This window comes from Lolium rigidum, chromosome 4, assembly GCF_022539505.1.
Source record: "Lolium rigidum isolate FL_2022 chromosome 4, APGP_CSIRO_Lrig_0.1, whole genome shotgun sequence".
Taxonomy (NCBI): domain Eukaryota; kingdom Viridiplantae; phylum Streptophyta; class Magnoliopsida; order Poales; family Poaceae; genus Lolium; species Lolium rigidum.
In genome coordinates this window covers 192,532,543-192,549,920 of record NC_061511.1, presented here as the reverse complement: position 1 = coordinate 192,549,920, position 17,378 = coordinate 192,532,543, and positions in this window count along the sequence as shown.

Genomic DNA, 17,378 nt, shown 5'->3' with positions numbered 1-17,378 from the left:
TTTTTCTTAAATAATAAGAAAAACACATCCACCAACTTAATAGTAATATGTGATGCTAGTTTAAGTGTGTGAACCATGTTTGTGCTTAGTTTATAAAATAGTTTGGTGTGATGATTGTGTACCCCGTATTCGTATTTTAGACGCTAGTACCGAAGAGTACCGAGGAGGAGGAGGAGGTCTACTTCCAAGGAGAAGAAGACCACTTTGACCAATTCCCCAACCAAGGCAAGATAATACTCTTGCAAAGTGCAAGGCTCACCATGAGCAAGGCATTACCCCATTTACTTTATGCTTATGATCCTATTTCCCAGTTTTACTTTACAAGCTTTATTTACTTTTGTTTTATCAAAGTACTTTTTGAATTATGATTCACTTGGTTAGTATTGAATTAGTACAAGAGTATCAAACTTAGCCTAGAAGCAAAGCAAGTTACTTAGCACCCCTCATACTTAGATGCTAGTGCTAAATTAAATATGACTACTCTAGATGGGAACATGTGGTTATGAAATGTTGATGGTGAAAACCTTGGAATGATGAGTCATTTCCATTGAAAGATTTTGAAGGTGAATATGACCTGAATTTGACTTGGTGATTTTGGCTAAAAACTGATGATTGAGTGGGATGCGATACCATTCCAATTTTTGAGTACCCCCACAATACCTGATTATGGGTAAGGCTTAGCTGGAAATTTATGTGTCTTAGTATGGGTTCCCTCTGAACACACATCATAGGGGTTAAGCTTGAGGCTGCCTCCGTTGTTGAGATATGACGTGAATTGAGGTGAATTGTACGACCAAGCCCTGTGCGGTTCCCGGGTTAACAGCTTGGTTTTCACCGGAGGCCAAGCTCATGGGGAGAGGTGCCTATACTAGGGTGTGTAAGTGAAAGGTTAACGGTTGATGATCCGCGTATCGAGTTATGATTATTCGGGGTTTATCCCTGACGGATGTAATCAAATGTTGTGGCACAAGTGTGCAACCTCTGCAGAGTGTAAACCTATTCGAATAGCCGCGTCTGCGGTCATGGACAGTTGGAAAGGCCATACTATTTCCGTCATCAGAATCTACATCTTTTTGAACTTGAACGGTGACCTTGGATTTGAATCACAACTGAGTTGTGGGAATGACACTAATGTTCCCACTTGAGTTAGTTAGCACATGAGGAGTTGTTTACTAAAATGTTTCTAAACTAAAATTGGCTTTATGCAAATAACCCTAGAGCTTAGAACATTTTCAATAGCAATGGTAGTACTTACATTAGTATTAGATTGCGAGTACATAAAGTACTCACGGCTTTGTCCCTGGCTATTCAAATGGCCAGACTATGAAGCCGAGCAGCAGTATGAGGATGATGACCAGCAGGACGTCTACCACAACTAGGAGCTTCTAACGTCAAGCGTTGGCCTGTGGACTAGAGAGTCCTTGTATCTTACGCTTCCGCTATGAACTTGTGTTTGTTCGTTGATCAATAGATCAGCTATTCGTGTAATATGGATCATGTGATTCCAAGTTGTAAGACATTATGGTTTGTAATGAATGATGACTGTGATACTTAACTATTATGCCTCGCAACAACAATATTCCTGGGATTGCGATGTATGACATAATAGGCATTCGGACTTAAAAAATCCGGGTGTTGACAAGTTGGTATCAGAGCCATTGTTTGACCTTAGGAGACCCTAGTTAGAAATGGACGTTCTGAAAATTTAGTTTCAACAAGGAATGAAGTATTTCTGAAAATTTAAGTCTTTGTCTTCTCTTTGAGTTCTTTGGAAAATAAGAAGTCATGCTCTTCCTTAGAAATATAACTAAAATTTTGCCACACTTGTTCACTTCTCTAACTTAATCCTTCACTTCACTTTCAGATGGAGCCCGTGAACACGAAGTTTTACCAGCTTGGGAATGGGGGAAGCTTGATCTTCGAGAACGACCTCAATGCCCTGTCCGACCACCTTGGTCGCCCGCACCCAGAGTTCCACGGAGCTCAGATCACGGACCAGCCAGGGGCGAGCCGCAGTGGATCATCACCGCTGACTTGAGGGGCAAGATGGAGCCTCCCACTTCTGAGAGGATCCTCTTCTCCTTCATGGAGAGCAACTGGCTGGACGGACTTGCCCGCGCCCTTCAGGAGGGACTCGCACGCCTGTGCGGGATGAGCGGGGAGGCACTCAAGGACCCTCGCTTTTCCCACCTCGCGAGGCGTAACTCTGCTGGAGAGCCCATGGACATGCCATCCCACCCGGAGCTGAAGCACCATGTGGAGCATCTCGACTTCATGCTGTACCACACTCAGCAGGATCTCGACCACTCCCGTGAGTACGCCAACCAGACTCACGCCCGCATCATCGAGCAAGGCGACGCCATCAAGATGCTCGCCAATGACCGCAGGACTCTCCGCCATCAGCGGACGAAGAAGGATGCCACTATCACCCGCCTCCGCGCGAAGATAGCAGCACTCGAGGCCACTGTCAAGGCCCAGGAGGAGCAGATGAAGAAGATGGAGGAAGATGGAGAAGACATTCAGGGAGGAAGCGACTACCTGAGTGACGACGACGACTTCGAGGAGGATGAGAACACCGAGGGGGAAGACTATGAGTTCCTGGACGACGGAGATGATGCCCACACCCCCATCGATGTTGATGATGATGAGGAGTAGTTCACTTATGCACTATCGTAGGTGTGAGTTGTATCCCGCCCCATGTATCGTAGCTTGGAGAAGAAGGGTTCTTAAAACCCTTAGTGTGTTAGCTTGTAATGTGTGTTGTTTGCTATGAATGAATGTATGTTTGTGTCATCATGAAAAGACTTCAAGTTTTAAGCTTTTGAACTTAAAAACAAAACAAGCCATAGAAAATTTCCCTCTTATCTCATGATCTATCTCAATGCTCAGATGGCCCCTCCAACTCGCAACGCGAATCAAGACGCTATGATGCAGATGTTGCAAGTTATGCTGGAAGATAGAGAAGCAGAAAAGAGCTGAAAGGCAAGCCAACATTGCAAAGCACTTCAACAGCCTTGCCAACAACAATCAAGGCCATCATGATCACCCAGGATCAAAGCTCAAGAACTTCCGAATACCAACCCGCCGCTTTTCAGCAAGACTGAGGAACCCCTAGATGCAGATGATTGGCTCCAAACTATGGAGAACAATCTAGAAGTAGCTGGAGTTGAAGAAAATGAGAAAGTGCTGTTTGCCACGCACTACTTAGCAGGACCCGCAAGAGCTTGGTGGACAAGCACCCGTGCCATGAACGCGGGACGCTTCATGACTTGGGCAGATTTCAAGCTCAAGTTCAGCAAGTACCATGTGCCCCCGGGTCTGATAAAGAAGATGAGAGATGAATTCCGTGAACTGAAGCAAGGCCGAATGTCCGTGGTGGAATACCGCGACAAGTTCCTAACTTTGTCAAGGTACGCCCCGGATGAGACTGATACTACCGAGAAGAGGAAGGAAAGGTTTCGAACGGATCGCATGATGAGATGCAGATCGTGTTGATCAACATCCCCTTCGCCGACCTCGAAGCCCTTGTTGACTCCGCCATCCAAATGGAGGGGAAACCGCACCAAGCCGCCGAGAACCGCAAGCGCCGAATGATGAACCAGAGTGGGCCTAGCAATGCCCCAAGGTATCGCCCCAACTCAGGCGGAGGCTTCAGGACCAACAAGCCCAATGCACAGATGTCACGTCCGGTTTATCAGAACCGGAGTGGAGGAAACCCCAGGCCAGGAGGCCACCACAACAACAGCAACTACAACACCAACAACAACTTCAACCGCGCTCCGCCGAGAGCCCCCAACAACAACAACAACAACAACACCAACACCGCACCAAGGACTGGGAGCAACGCCATCCCCGTTGTAACCAAGGACAAGTCAACCATCACCTGCTATGAATGTGGAGTTGTGGGACACTACTCCAATTAGTGCCCCAAAAGGCTGGCCAAGCTCGCCAGGCAACACCGCCGCACCTCGCTCAGCAGCAACGCCGTGTCTCCACCGGCAAGAAGTTCGCCCCCAACAACCCGAACAACCGTGGAGGTCGCCTCTACCACATGAACGTCGAGGAAGCCCAGGAAGCACCGGACGTGGTGCCGGGTATGTTCTCTCGTTAACTCAATACCAAGCAAGAGTGTTGTTTGATTCAGGAGCATCACATTCATTTGTCACGTAAGATTTTGTGTGCACTAGTAAGATTCAACCAATCAGCTTGAAACATGTCATGATAGTTCAAATACCTGGATCAACAACTAAAGCTAGAAAATTTTGCAAAGTCTGTACCCATCGAATTCATGAAATAGATTTTTATGCAAACTTGATTGTTCTGGGAACAAAAGGATTGGAAGTAGTACTGGGTATGGATTGGATGGCGAAACTTCATGGATTGATAGAATGCGCCAAGAAGGCCATCACCATGACTAGTAGCACCGGAATAATAATAGAACATGTGTCTGAAAGACTACCCAGAAATTTCACCTGCAACCAAAGTGTAGCCAAGCCAACTCTGGATCAAATCAGGGTCGTCTGTCGATACCCTGATGTGTTTCCGGATGATCTACCCGGTATGCCCCCGGATCGGGATATCGAGTTCATCATCGAGTTAATCCCCGGAACTGGACCTATAGCCCAGAGAGCCTACAACATGAATCCCGCAGAACTAGTGGAACTGAAGAAGCAACTAGAGGATATGCTGTACAAAGGTCTGATTCGACCAAGTGCGTCACCTTGGAGATCACCAGTTTTGTTTGTGGATAAGAAAGACGGTGCCACTCGTTTGGTTACGGATTATCGTAAGCTTAACGATGTCACCATCAAGAACAAATACCCCTTGCCAAAGATAGAAGACCTGTTTGACCAGCTGACCGGTGCCCAAGTTTTCTCAAAGATTGATTTGAGGACAGGTTACCATCAACTGAAGATCCGCGCAACAGATATTCCAAAGACTGCTTTTACCACCAGATATGGACTGTATGAATACAATGTCATGTCCTTTGGACTGACCAATGCCCCTGCTTACTTCATGAATCTCATGAATAAGATCTTTATGGACTTTCTGGATAAGTTTGTCGTTGTCTTCATCGACGACATCCTTATCTACTCCAAATCAGAAGAAGAACATGAGCAACATCTGGAAGTGGTTCTAGAAACCCTTAGGCAACATCAGTTGTACGCCAAGTTTAGCAAATGCGAGTTTTGGTTGAAGGAAGTAGGATTCCTGGGACACATCTTGTCTGCAGGAGGAATTGCCGTAGATCCCGCAAAAATCAAAACCGTTGAGGAATGGAAAGCCCCAACTACCCGGACCGAAGTCCGGGCATTTCGGAATTAGCGGGATATTACCGCAGATTCGTTGAAGGATTTTCCAAAGATCGCAAGACCAATGACTCAACTGCTGAAAAAGGACAAGAAGTTTGACTGGAATGACAAATGTGAAGAAAGTTTTCAACAACTCAAGCTCAGATTAACCACAGCCCCAATTCTGATCATGCCCGACGTCACCAAGCCATTCGATGTCTATTGTGATGCATCCAAGATTGGTCTTGGATGTGTGTTGATGCAAGAAGGCAAGGTGATATCATACCTATCAAGGCAACTGAAGCAACATGAACAGTAACTATCCAACTCATGACTTGGAGTTAGCAGCCGTAGTGTTAGCGCTGAAGGTTTGGCGTCATTACCTCATGGGTAATCGATGCGAGATATATTCAGATCACAAGAGCCTGAAGTACATTTTCACCCAGAAGGAGCTGAACATGAGACAGCGTAGATGGATTGAATTAATCAAGGATTACGACATGGAAATTCACTACCACCCCGGCAAGGCCAATGTGGTAGCGGATGCCTTGAGCAGATCGCCGTGTCGGTTGAACTCCATGATCGCAATAGAGCAGCCCAGCTCGTACCAAGAGTTTGAACAAGCTCGGACTAGAGCTAGTGAGTGAAGGATTCTTAGCCAGCATTGAACTTCAACCCACCTTGATGAGTCAGATAAAAGAAGCCCAGAAGGGAAATGCCAGCATTGACGGAATAAAGAGTCAGATAGCTGCAGGAAAGGCACCAGGATTTACCGTAGATGAAGAAGGAGTTCTTTGGTACAACGGACGCCTGTGTGTACCGTCAGATTCAGAGTTGAAGCAAGTCATTCGAAGGAAGCTCACGATACACCGTATTCCATTCACCCCGGAGGAACCAAGATGTACCAAGACCCGAAGGAACAATTCCGGTGGCACGGAATGAAGCGAGAGATAGGAAGCTACATCGCCAAGTGTGATATATGTCAACGAGTCAAAGCGTAACATCAACGACCCGCAGGATTGTTGCAACCCTTACAGCATTCCTCGAGTGGAAATGGGATTCTGTCGGTATGGATTTTATCACAGGATTGCCCAAATCTAGCGAGAGGAAATGATTCCATTTGGGTAGTCATCGATAGGTTGACCAAGGTTGCACATTTCATCCCCGTCAAGACCACATACCAAGGCCCAAAGCTAGCTGAGTTATACATCTCCGGAATAGTCAGCCCGCACGGAACCCCCAAGTCAATTGTGTCGGATAGAGGATCGCAATTCACCTCAAGATTCTGCGCGAAAGTACATGAAGGACTAGGAACCCGTCCGAATTTCAGCACAGCCTATCACCCGCAGACCGACGGACGGACCGAGAGAGTCAACCGGATACCGGAAGATATGTTGAGAGCCCGTGTGCTAGAGTATGGATCCAAATGGGAAGACCGCCTACCTTATGCAGAATTCTCCTACAACAACAGCTTATCAAGCCAGCTCACGGATGGCCCCCTTTGAAGCCCCGTACGGAAGGAAATGCCGTACCCCTCCGAACCGGTCGAAGTCGGAGATAGTCAAGTCTTCGGCCCCGACATTCTCCGAGAAGCCGAAGAGAAGGTGCACAAGATCCGCGAGTACCTCAAGACCGCCCAATCAAGACAGAAGAGCTACGCCGACAAGAGACGTCGAGAGATGACATTCGAGATCGGAGATTTTGTGTATCTCAAAGTCTCACCCCTCAAAGGAATGCAGAGATTCCAACTCAAAGGAAAGCTCGCCCCCAGATATGTTGGACCATTCAAAGTTCTGAGCCGCCGAGGAGAAGTTTCATATCAGCTTGAACTACCGGAAGAGATGTCCGCAGTGCACAATGTGTTTCACATCTCACTGCTTCGGAAGTGCCTAGAAGTACCGGAGAAGACCGAAGTGTTCAAGAACATCGACCACAGAGCCATTGATATCAACCAGGATCTAACATACCGCGAAGTGCCTATTCGCATCCTGGAAGAAGCTTTCAGGACCACCCGCACCAGGAGTATCAAGTTCCTGAAGATACAATGGAGTAATCACACCGAAGAAGAAGCCACTTGGGAACGCGAAGAAGATATGAGGAAGGAATACCCAGATCTCTTTAGTACCTAGTTTTCTCTAGATCTCGGGACGAGATCTTTTGTAAGGGGGAAGGGTTTGTAACATCCCAAGTTTTCAATAAAAGGAACAAGAGAGAAATTCAAGAATCCAAAAATCAGAGCCAACAAAAACTTTTTCTCATCATATAGGACTATGCATATAGCTCACCTTATTAATTAATTGAGTGTGCTTTTGCCATGATGCTTGCTTATGTGTTCTCTCTCACTCTAAAACCCTAGCAATGATCACTTGATCATCCAAAGTCAAATAAAAAGAAAATAGAAAAGAAATTATAAAAATCAATTTCACACACCCATATGGTATATGCCATTTTTACAAATCTTTAATCTAGACCATTTTGGTTTGCACCATTAGTTGTAAATGGATACTAAACACTTATTAACACTTTTGGAAACAACCAAACTCAATTCAAATCAAATTTGAATCAAAATTGTGATCACATGTGATTATGGTCATGTGAGACTTTTTCAGCATGATACCCACTTTGAGCCCCTGGTTTTCAACTTTTTCTTTCTACACTTGGCCAACTCTTTGCACCTCTTCCAAGATCTCATCAAGGACAACAACTTTGCTCAAGACACTCACCTCAACCTCTGCCTCAATTTCAAATTATAAGCAAGCCAAGATGAGACATTGAAACAAAAACTAGATCTTATGCAAAATGAGTTTTTGCATTTCAATTCCATTTTGATCACCACCACCACCAATATACTCCATTTAATATATGATTACAACCCACCAAAAAGATTTGCAAAATTCAAAAATCATTTTCTTTCGGGCATTTCATCAAACACCTTACTGGCAGGGTATCTATATGAGCCCATACTAAAATTGGAGATGGACTTGGTCCAACCTGAGCCACCACAGCAACCCTGGACCCTCCCCTCACCTCACCACACCAGTACCACCACTTGCACTGGTCAATGTTTGATCAAATAAATCAAACCATGCCATGCCGTGGCATGTCATGCCACCCTCACGCTCTCTCCCTCTCTGGTCACTTCTGGCCTGCACCACCATGCCCTTTCTCTTCCTCTCACTCACCTGACCCTGCCCAGACCATGACTCGACGATTCCATGCACCGGAGACGCCAGCACACGCGCGCCCAGTGGCGCCCAGAACATGCCCATGCCGCGCCAGAGCGCGCATGGCGTTCACCCTGGACGCGCCAGAGCGTGCTGACGCCCGCGTCCTCGCACCACCTCGACCCCTCCTCTCAGCGCCAGTCGACGCACGCCGGATCCCTGGACCGCTTGGACACGCTCACTGGCCCGCGGGAACGCCAGGCGCGACGACCACGATCCCGTTCAACCGCCGCAGTACTGCCCCTTCCCGTCAAGCTTCCCATCGCTGCAGAGCCTCGTCTTCACCACCACCACGCGCGTCAGCTTCGCCAGGACGCCAGCAATCGTACGCGCCCATCCCTTGCCTCTTCGCAGCCCTGGACCGACGACGACGCCGGCGACCCCAGCTCCGCCCCACAGTCACCTCCCGCTCCTATAAAAGGAGAGCTCCTCCCACCGAATTGAGCACGCCAACTTCTTCCCCTTCTCACCACAGCTCTCCTCGCCACCTCAATTTAGTTGATTAGCCACTCCCCTGGTCGAATTGCAAGCTCGCCGCCGCCGCCAGTACACGGAACAAGCCGGCGAAGGAGACCACCTCAGGCGACGCCACTGCTTCCAGGCACCTCCTCGTCGACGACACGGTCCCTGCGCACATCGCCGACGACCGCCGGAGCTCCGACGAGCTCGCCGACCCCCTACCGCCGCCGCCAGTGAGTCCCCCTCTCGTCGGAGACGAAGGCCTCCCTCGACCGTGCGATCTCCTTCTAATCGCACGGCTCGCGTTGCGCGTACCGCTTCGCTTGCTAAGCCCCACTGACGCGTGGCCCCCACGCTGTCAGCTGGCCCGTAGCGATACTAGGCTGGCCCAATCCCTTCTCTCTCTGCGCAGCCCGTTAACCGTTCCCGCCAGCCCAACTGGTTTAAAATTCAAAAATCCAGTTTAGAGTTATTTTTGCAATCAGATGCCAAGTTTAAAATTCAATAGGGACAAATCTACTCGGCCAAATTTTACAAACTTGATATTGTTGGAAAGCTTAGAGTTTTATATACACAATGCCACTGGTTTGAACCCTAGATCTGTTATAGAATTAAAGTGAGAAAATAAACAAGGCAGGGACTTTTCTGCCTTAGTTTAATTATTAAAAATCAACCAAAAATTCTTTTGAGTTGATTCCAACTCCTATAATTCACATTTCACTTGTACTAATTGTTTCTGCAAAAATATGCCATGCTTACTTTGAATGATCATGGCCTAGTTTAATTAAAGGAATTTATGGCTATTTCTAGTCAAAGATATTGTCCAAAACTATTAATAAATCTTATGGGAGTGTTTCTCTCATTTAAATCTTGTCATGAACAATTCAAAATAAGGTAGAGACTCTGGTCATTTAGGTCTCATATGAATTGTTGATGATATTAAATCTTTACCATGTTAGGATTAAATGATATGAGGTGTTCACCTCATTTAAATCTTTTCTTAAATAATAAGTGTGAAGAGGTTGACTTTAGTCAACCTAGGTCACATACTATTCATGAGAGAAATTAAATCTTAAGAAGATAATGAGAGGAAATTATTTCCCTAAGTAATTGAAATTAACACCTAAGTTAGTATGAGAGGAAATTATTTTTCTTAAATAATAAGAAAAACACATCCACCAACTTAATAGTAATATGTGATGCTAGTTTAAGTGTGTGAACCATGTTTGTGCTTAGTTTATAAAATAGTTTGGTGTGATGATTGTGTACCCCGTATTCGTATTTTAGACGCTAGTACCGAAGAGTACCAGGAGGAGGAGGAGGTCTACTTCCAAGGAGAAGAAGACCACTTTGACCAATTCCCCAACCAAGGCAAGATAATACTCTTGCAAAGTGCAAGGCTCACCATGAGCAAGGCATTACCCCATGTACTTTATGCTTATGATCCTATTTCCCAGTTTTACTTTACAAGCTTTATTTACTTTTGTTTTATCAAAGTACTTTTTGAATTATGATTCACTTGGTTAGTATTGAATTAGTACAAGAGTATCAAACTTAGCCTAGAAGCAAAGCAAGTTACTTAGCACCCCTCATACTTAGATGCTAGTGCTAAATTAAATATGACTACTCTAGATGGGAACAGGTGGTTATGAAATGTTGATGGTGAAAACCTTGGAATGATGAGTCATTTCCATTGAAAGATTTTGAAGGTGAATATGACCTGAATTTGACTTGGTGATTTTGGCTAAAAACCGATGATTGAGTGGGATGCGATACCATTCCAATTTTTGAGTACCCCCACAATACCTGATTATGGGTAAGGCTTAGCTGGAAATTTATGTGTCTTAGTATGGGTTCCCTCTGAACACACATCATAGGGGTTAAGCTTGAGGCTGCCTCCGTTGTTGAGATATGACGTGAATTGAGGTGAATTGTACGGCCAAGCCCTGTGCAGTTCCCGGGTTAACAGTTGGTTTTCACCGGGAGGCCAAGCTCATGGGGAGAGGTGCCTATACTAGGGTGTGTAAGTGAAAGGTTAACGGTTGATGATCCGCGTACTCGAGTTACGATTATTCGGGGTTTATCCCCGACGGATGTAATCAAATGTTGTGGCACAAGTGTGCAACCTCCGCAGAGTGTAAACCTATTCGAATAGCCGCGTCTGCGGTCATGGACAGTTGGAAAGGCCATACTATTTCCGTCATCAGAATCTACATCTTTTTGAACTTGAACGGTGACCTTGGATTTGAATCACAACTGAGTTGTGGGAATGACACTAATGTTCCCACTTGAGTTAGTTAGCACATGAGGAGTTGTTTACTAAAATGTTTCTAAACTAAAATTGGCTTTATGCAAATAACCCTAGAGCTTAGAACATTTTCAATAGCAATGGTAGTACTTACATTAGTATTAGATTGCGAGTACATAAAGTACTCACGGCTTTGTCCCTGGCTATTCAAATGGCCAGACTATGAAGCCGAGCAGACGATGACGAGGATGACGACCAGCAGGACGTCTACCACAACTAGGAGCTTCTAACGTCAAGCGTTGGCCTCGTGGACTAGAGAGTCCTTGTATCTTACGCTTCCGCTATGAACTTGTGTTTGTTCGTTGATCAATAGATCAGCTATTCGTGTAATATGGATCATGTGATTCCAAGTTGTAAGACATTATTGTTTGTAATGAATGATGATTGTGATACTTAACTATTATGCCTCGCAACAACAATATTCCTGGGATTGCGATGTATGACATAATAGGCATTCGGACTTAAAAAAATCCGGGTGTTGACAGGCTTCTCCGCTCCATCCCTCTCCCTTCACTGAAGACCACCACAACTCGGCTGCTGGGACAATGTATCATGTACTTATGATTCAGCATGATATGAAGTACTAATGCATGGACCTTATATGTCACTTCAACTTTATGTTCTATTGTCTATAATGATGGGGTTCGTTGCATAGAAAAAAAAAATCTACAGTTGCAACAAAAAAACACACCAAGATCGAATCTAGGAGATGCTAGTAACGGATAAAACCGTGGTTGAGATGAACTCACCCTCGAAGAAACAAGCTTGGTGTAGGTAGGATAGGCTCACCTGAGCTAGGCTGGATTCAAGCTCCTCCACTCCATCCCTCTCCCTTCAATAAATACCACCACACTTGGCTGCTGGCACAATGTATCATGTACTTATGATTCAACATGATATGAAGTACTAATGCATGGATCTTATATGTCACTTAAACTTTACATTTTATTGTCTATAATGATGGGGTTCGTTGCATAGAAAACAAAAAATTCCTATAGTTGCAACAACAAAACACACCAAGATCGAATCTAGGAGATGCTAGTAATGGATAAAACCGTGGTTGAGATGAACTCACCCTCGAAGACACAAATCATTAACAAGAACACTTCTCGCGGTTGATGTAGTCGATCACTTGCCGATCTCAAGATCACGAGGAAGATAAGCGCTACAAGGGGCAACACTTCCATACTTAGTCACACGTACGACTTGACGATGACCTCCGTTCCCTCGTTCCAGCGGGGTAGCGGAAGTAGAGGATCCACATGGAACTCCAACAACACAACAACTTGGTGGTGGTGGTGGTCGAAAGAATATTTCTGCAGGCCTTCGCCTAAGCTATGTTTTTTTCGGTTGAGCAGCAGGAAGAGGGAAGGGACAAGTGAATCAATCATTTAGAGAGGACCTACACACCACAATATATAGGAGAAGGGGCAGCAGCCCCTAGGGATGGAGTTGTGCTCCCTCCTCTCCTTTTTTTGAAGGGATTTCTATTTTCGTGCCCCTGCTTCGTTAGTTGTACTCAGTTTTCCCCAGCTCGTTAGTTTTTCCTCAGTTTTCCCCTCTCTCTAGTTTGAAACCCCTCGAAGACGCGGGTTGCCGTCAGGTCAGAGGCCTTACCGTTACCGTGAGGTCGGTTCCTCGCCGACCGTCTCGTGCCGACGGGTGGATCCATCTACCGCCGACGCGTGGGCCGTTTTATTTCCTGATTGTATACGCGGTGTCGCCAATGACAAATGGGGCCGCTCTATGGGGCTGCCGCAGCCAATGACCAGTGGGTCGTCTATTTATTTATAGAAAATTATATATTGCCGCTCCGTGGGGCCTCCGCAGCCAATGACCGTTGTGGTCGTCTATTTTATTTAGAGAATATAATATAGAGCCGCTCCGTAGGGGCCGCCTCAGCCCATGGCACGTGACTATTTTCGCAGCTTAATCTAAAGTGACTCTTATGCTAAACATTGTGCATCCCGACGTTGACCTAGCAGTGGTGGCGAGCATAGCCGTTCGACCATGCCGATATCGGCATCGGCATCGGCATCGTTTGGAGGATGTGGTGCTCGAATAATAGTGGAAATGGGATGTTATTTTTTACATGCATAATATATAGAAAATAGCTAGATCTCTAAATCGATGCATATGAAGCTACATATATATTCTTGGTCATAATCCCCTTAATTATCTAAAGGGGATGGATGCATGGCTTCACGTCGTCGTCGCTTTCATCGTCGGTATCTTCGTCGTCCGAGTAGTAGTACCTCCCGCACATTGTTCCGTCGAACACCTTCACCGTGAGCACATCATCGCCTTCATATTTGAAGTGTACGAACCAGCCGAAATCCACACCGTGCGCGATGGCGAATTTCTCCCAGCCCTTGTCGAGGTACATCCGGCCTTGTCCGTCAAATAGGACCTCCACGGTCCGGAGACGAGGACCGCGATCGAGCTGCTCGCGGATACACCTTAGCCGGCTCCTTGCCGTCAAGATAGTCCGCAAATTTTTTGGGAGTTCCCGCAAAGAGATCGAGCGCCGATCGTTTGAAATTAGGGAACCCTTGAAATTAAAGGTTTTTTAGAACATGCCCATAATTAATCACATGCATCATATATGTGGGAACGCGTACGTACCTTCTTGACCAAAGGGTCTTCATAGACGACGATGAAGAACTCCTCTATGATCAATGGCGGTGTTGACGGTGGTGGTGGCAATGATGATGATCCACTTCCCCTTCCCCTTCCCCTTCCCCTTCCCCTTCCGGTCCGCTTCCGAGACGTGGAAGCCATGGCAATGGATAAAGTGTATGTGAACGAAAAGAAGAGAGAGGCAGAACCTATTGACACAAGGGATGGCCGTGTGGGTGTTTATAAGGGAGAGATGACCGTTGTAGGGTTTACACAATAAAATAAGGAGGAGATGACCGTTGTGGGGGTTTATACACAATAAATTAAGGAGGAGACGACCGTTGTGGGGGTATAGTTTATCATTTTACCGTGAAAAGTAATGCCTAAAAGGAAAGTAATGGCTACAAGAAATCGGTGATGGTTTATCGTTTTTTGCGTGAAAAGTAATGGGTACAAGAAATGGGTGATGGTGTATCATTTTTTGCGTGAAAAGTAATGGCTACACGAAATGGGTGATGGTGTATCATTTTTGTGCGTGAAAAGTAATGGCTACAACAAATCGGTGATGGTTTATCATTTTTGTGCGTGAAAAGTAATGGCTACAACAAAATCGGTGATGGTTTTTGCGTGAAAAGTAATGGGTACACGAAATGGGTGATGGTGTATCATTTTTGTGCGTGAAAAGTAATGGCTACAAGAAATCGGTGATGGTTTATCGTTTTTTGCGTGAAAAGTAATGGGTACAAGAAATGGGTGATGGTGTATCATTTTTTGCGTGAAAAGTAATGGCTACACGAAATGGGTGATGGTGTATCATTTTTGTGCGTGAAAAGTAATGGCTACAACAAATCGGTGATGGTTTATCATTTTTGTGCGTGAAAAGTAATGGCTACAACAAAATCGGTGATGGTTTATCATTTTTTGCGTGAAAAGTAATGGCTACACGAAATGGGTGATGGTGTATCATTTTTGTGCGTGAAAAGTAATGGCTACAACAAATCGGTGATGGTTTATCATTTTTTGCGTGAAAAGTAATGCCTAAAAAGAGTTTATAATTTAGCTCGTGAAAAATAATGCAGAAAACCAAACTTTGCGTGAAGCTAACCGACGACGAGAGAGAGAGGGTGGTGGCCCCGACCGGAGAGAGAGATAGGGGTTATCCTGCCCGTTAGATCATACGATCAACGGTCGTCGGGCACGATCCGCGTGACATGGGCTAGACCAATCGGGGCAATGTTGGGCGTCCGTGAGAGTTTGTGAAGGGAGAGGGCAAAGCTGAGTAGTATCAAGAAACCAAGGGCAAGTGAGTAGTAAACGGACTAAGGGATTCAAATATGAGATTTAAAAAATGGAAAATGCGTGTTTTGTACATTGAAACCCATCTTGGCCTACCTCAAACTATTTGCAATACAAATCTACATGAGTGTGAAAATTATGGTCTCATTCAGACAAAGTATGTTTTGGGGAAAGCTGTTTTGGGTAGGGCTTATTATGGAAAACCATGCACCTTCATAGCTACTAGGTGATTTGAGAAGTGGCAATTTGTGGTGAAACTTGATTTATCTACGATTTATCTATGATTTGAGAAGTGGAAATTTGTGGTAAAGACTCCATGAGTAAGTGCCACTCCTTTTCGGAATTTTTTGCACATTAAATAACTCATTTAACTAGTTAATCCCATTTGTTGACTCTCCGTTGACCAGCCACTTGAGGGTAAAACTGAGTATATTGCACTAGCCGGTATTAGCACTCAAGGTGAAAAGCTGAGCATACAAAAAATGCTAGTATATGACTCGAGGGTATACATGAGTATATCTAAATTTCCGGGGTTAGACTCGAGGACGCGTGTTGCGGTGCGAAGTGGAAGAAGTGCCATTGTTGACGCGTGTCGCGGTGCGGACGTGGAAGACGTGCCATTGTTGACTCGGGTCGCATTTAGGACGCGTAAGCCCCTCTCTCCCTCCCTCGCGCACACGATACGTCTCATTATCGCTCACGCACGAAACCACCCCTCTCACGTCCCATCAACTTCTCCAAAAAACCCCAACCGCCGTACGAGCCCTCCCCTGCCGGCGATGGAGAAGAAGAATGCGCCGGCGGCCATCGCCCCCGAGCCCGTCGCCCCCGAGCCCGTCGCCTCCGAGCCCGTCGCCGCCGAGCCCGTCGCCGCCGAGCCCGTCGCCGCCGAGCCCGTCGCCGCCGAGCCCGTCGCCTCCGAGGGCGGCGCATCCGAGGGCGGCGCATCCAAGCGCGGCGCCTCCGTGAACCGGGCCGGTCTCACTCGCCGACGGACCACTTCACAAGATCGGCGAATGCTTATTGGCCAAAGAGGAGTACGTGGACAGCTACTCTGCTATGAGGCAAGTCCGTAGAAATTGGCGCTCGGGTTTACACGATCCCGACGTGCACCTGCACGAATGGATCATGCTACACCACGCCCTTCCACGCGCCGCTGAGTTCACCTTCCTCCATCTCGGCACATCCCGCTACGTCACCATAGATCTATCTGCAGTTCGTGCAAGGTTCAAATTCCTCGGCTTTTCCCGTGGCGTCACCATAGATCTTATTTTCAATCTTAGTGCTGAATGTTATCTTTTCAATATATTTTAGATTCTACTTCCTCGGCTTTTCCCGTGGCGTCATCGTGCTTGCCCGGAAGAACCCACCGCACAAGATACGGCTGCTGAACCCACTCACAAAGAAATCGAACACGATGTTTGAGGCGCGAGATGCCATCTCGTTTTTCCGAAATCGATCGCTGTTATCAAATCCCCGACTATGGTCTTCGTTGCCACACATTACCCGCCGGAAATTGGTTGGGTCGATGAGAGCACTCCAACTAAGGATATAAATGAAGATGGGGATTGGGGAGAAGGAAGATTTTCGATCAAGAACCATGGTTTCCGTTCCATTACCCCGTTCAATGGTGAACCGTATGCGATAGCTGCGGACAATTTTGAGATCGGAAGAATAGTGTGCACCAATATACGATTGCAGCAGCGCGCGAGCACTCGTCAAGATGGAGACACTAATTTCATTTCCAGAACTTGGACGTCGAAGTTCTACCTTGTGGAGTCGGATGGTGAGCTGCTGCTTGTGTTGTTGGTCGGCGCGGCTTTGGCGGGCGGACCATTGGTGTACCGTGTGGACACTCGGAGCCGCTCTCTCCATCCGGTCACTAACATTGGCGGTAATGCCTTCTTCGTGAATTATATCCGGTGTATCTCCGTCGACACCGGAGTGTACCCGACACTTCAACCTGGCGAGCATCTACTACACGGATTTGGGTTATATCGGAGCGTACTCTCATGATACAAATGCACGGGATGAGTGGCCATTACGTGTGGATAGAATAGGATTCTACGGTTTGAGAAATGAACACAGGCCATACCGTTTGGAGGATGTATTGGCCTCACACTGCAGACGGAAGGAGTTCAATGAATATTTCCTTGGGGAATTGCACGAATGGAGCGACGG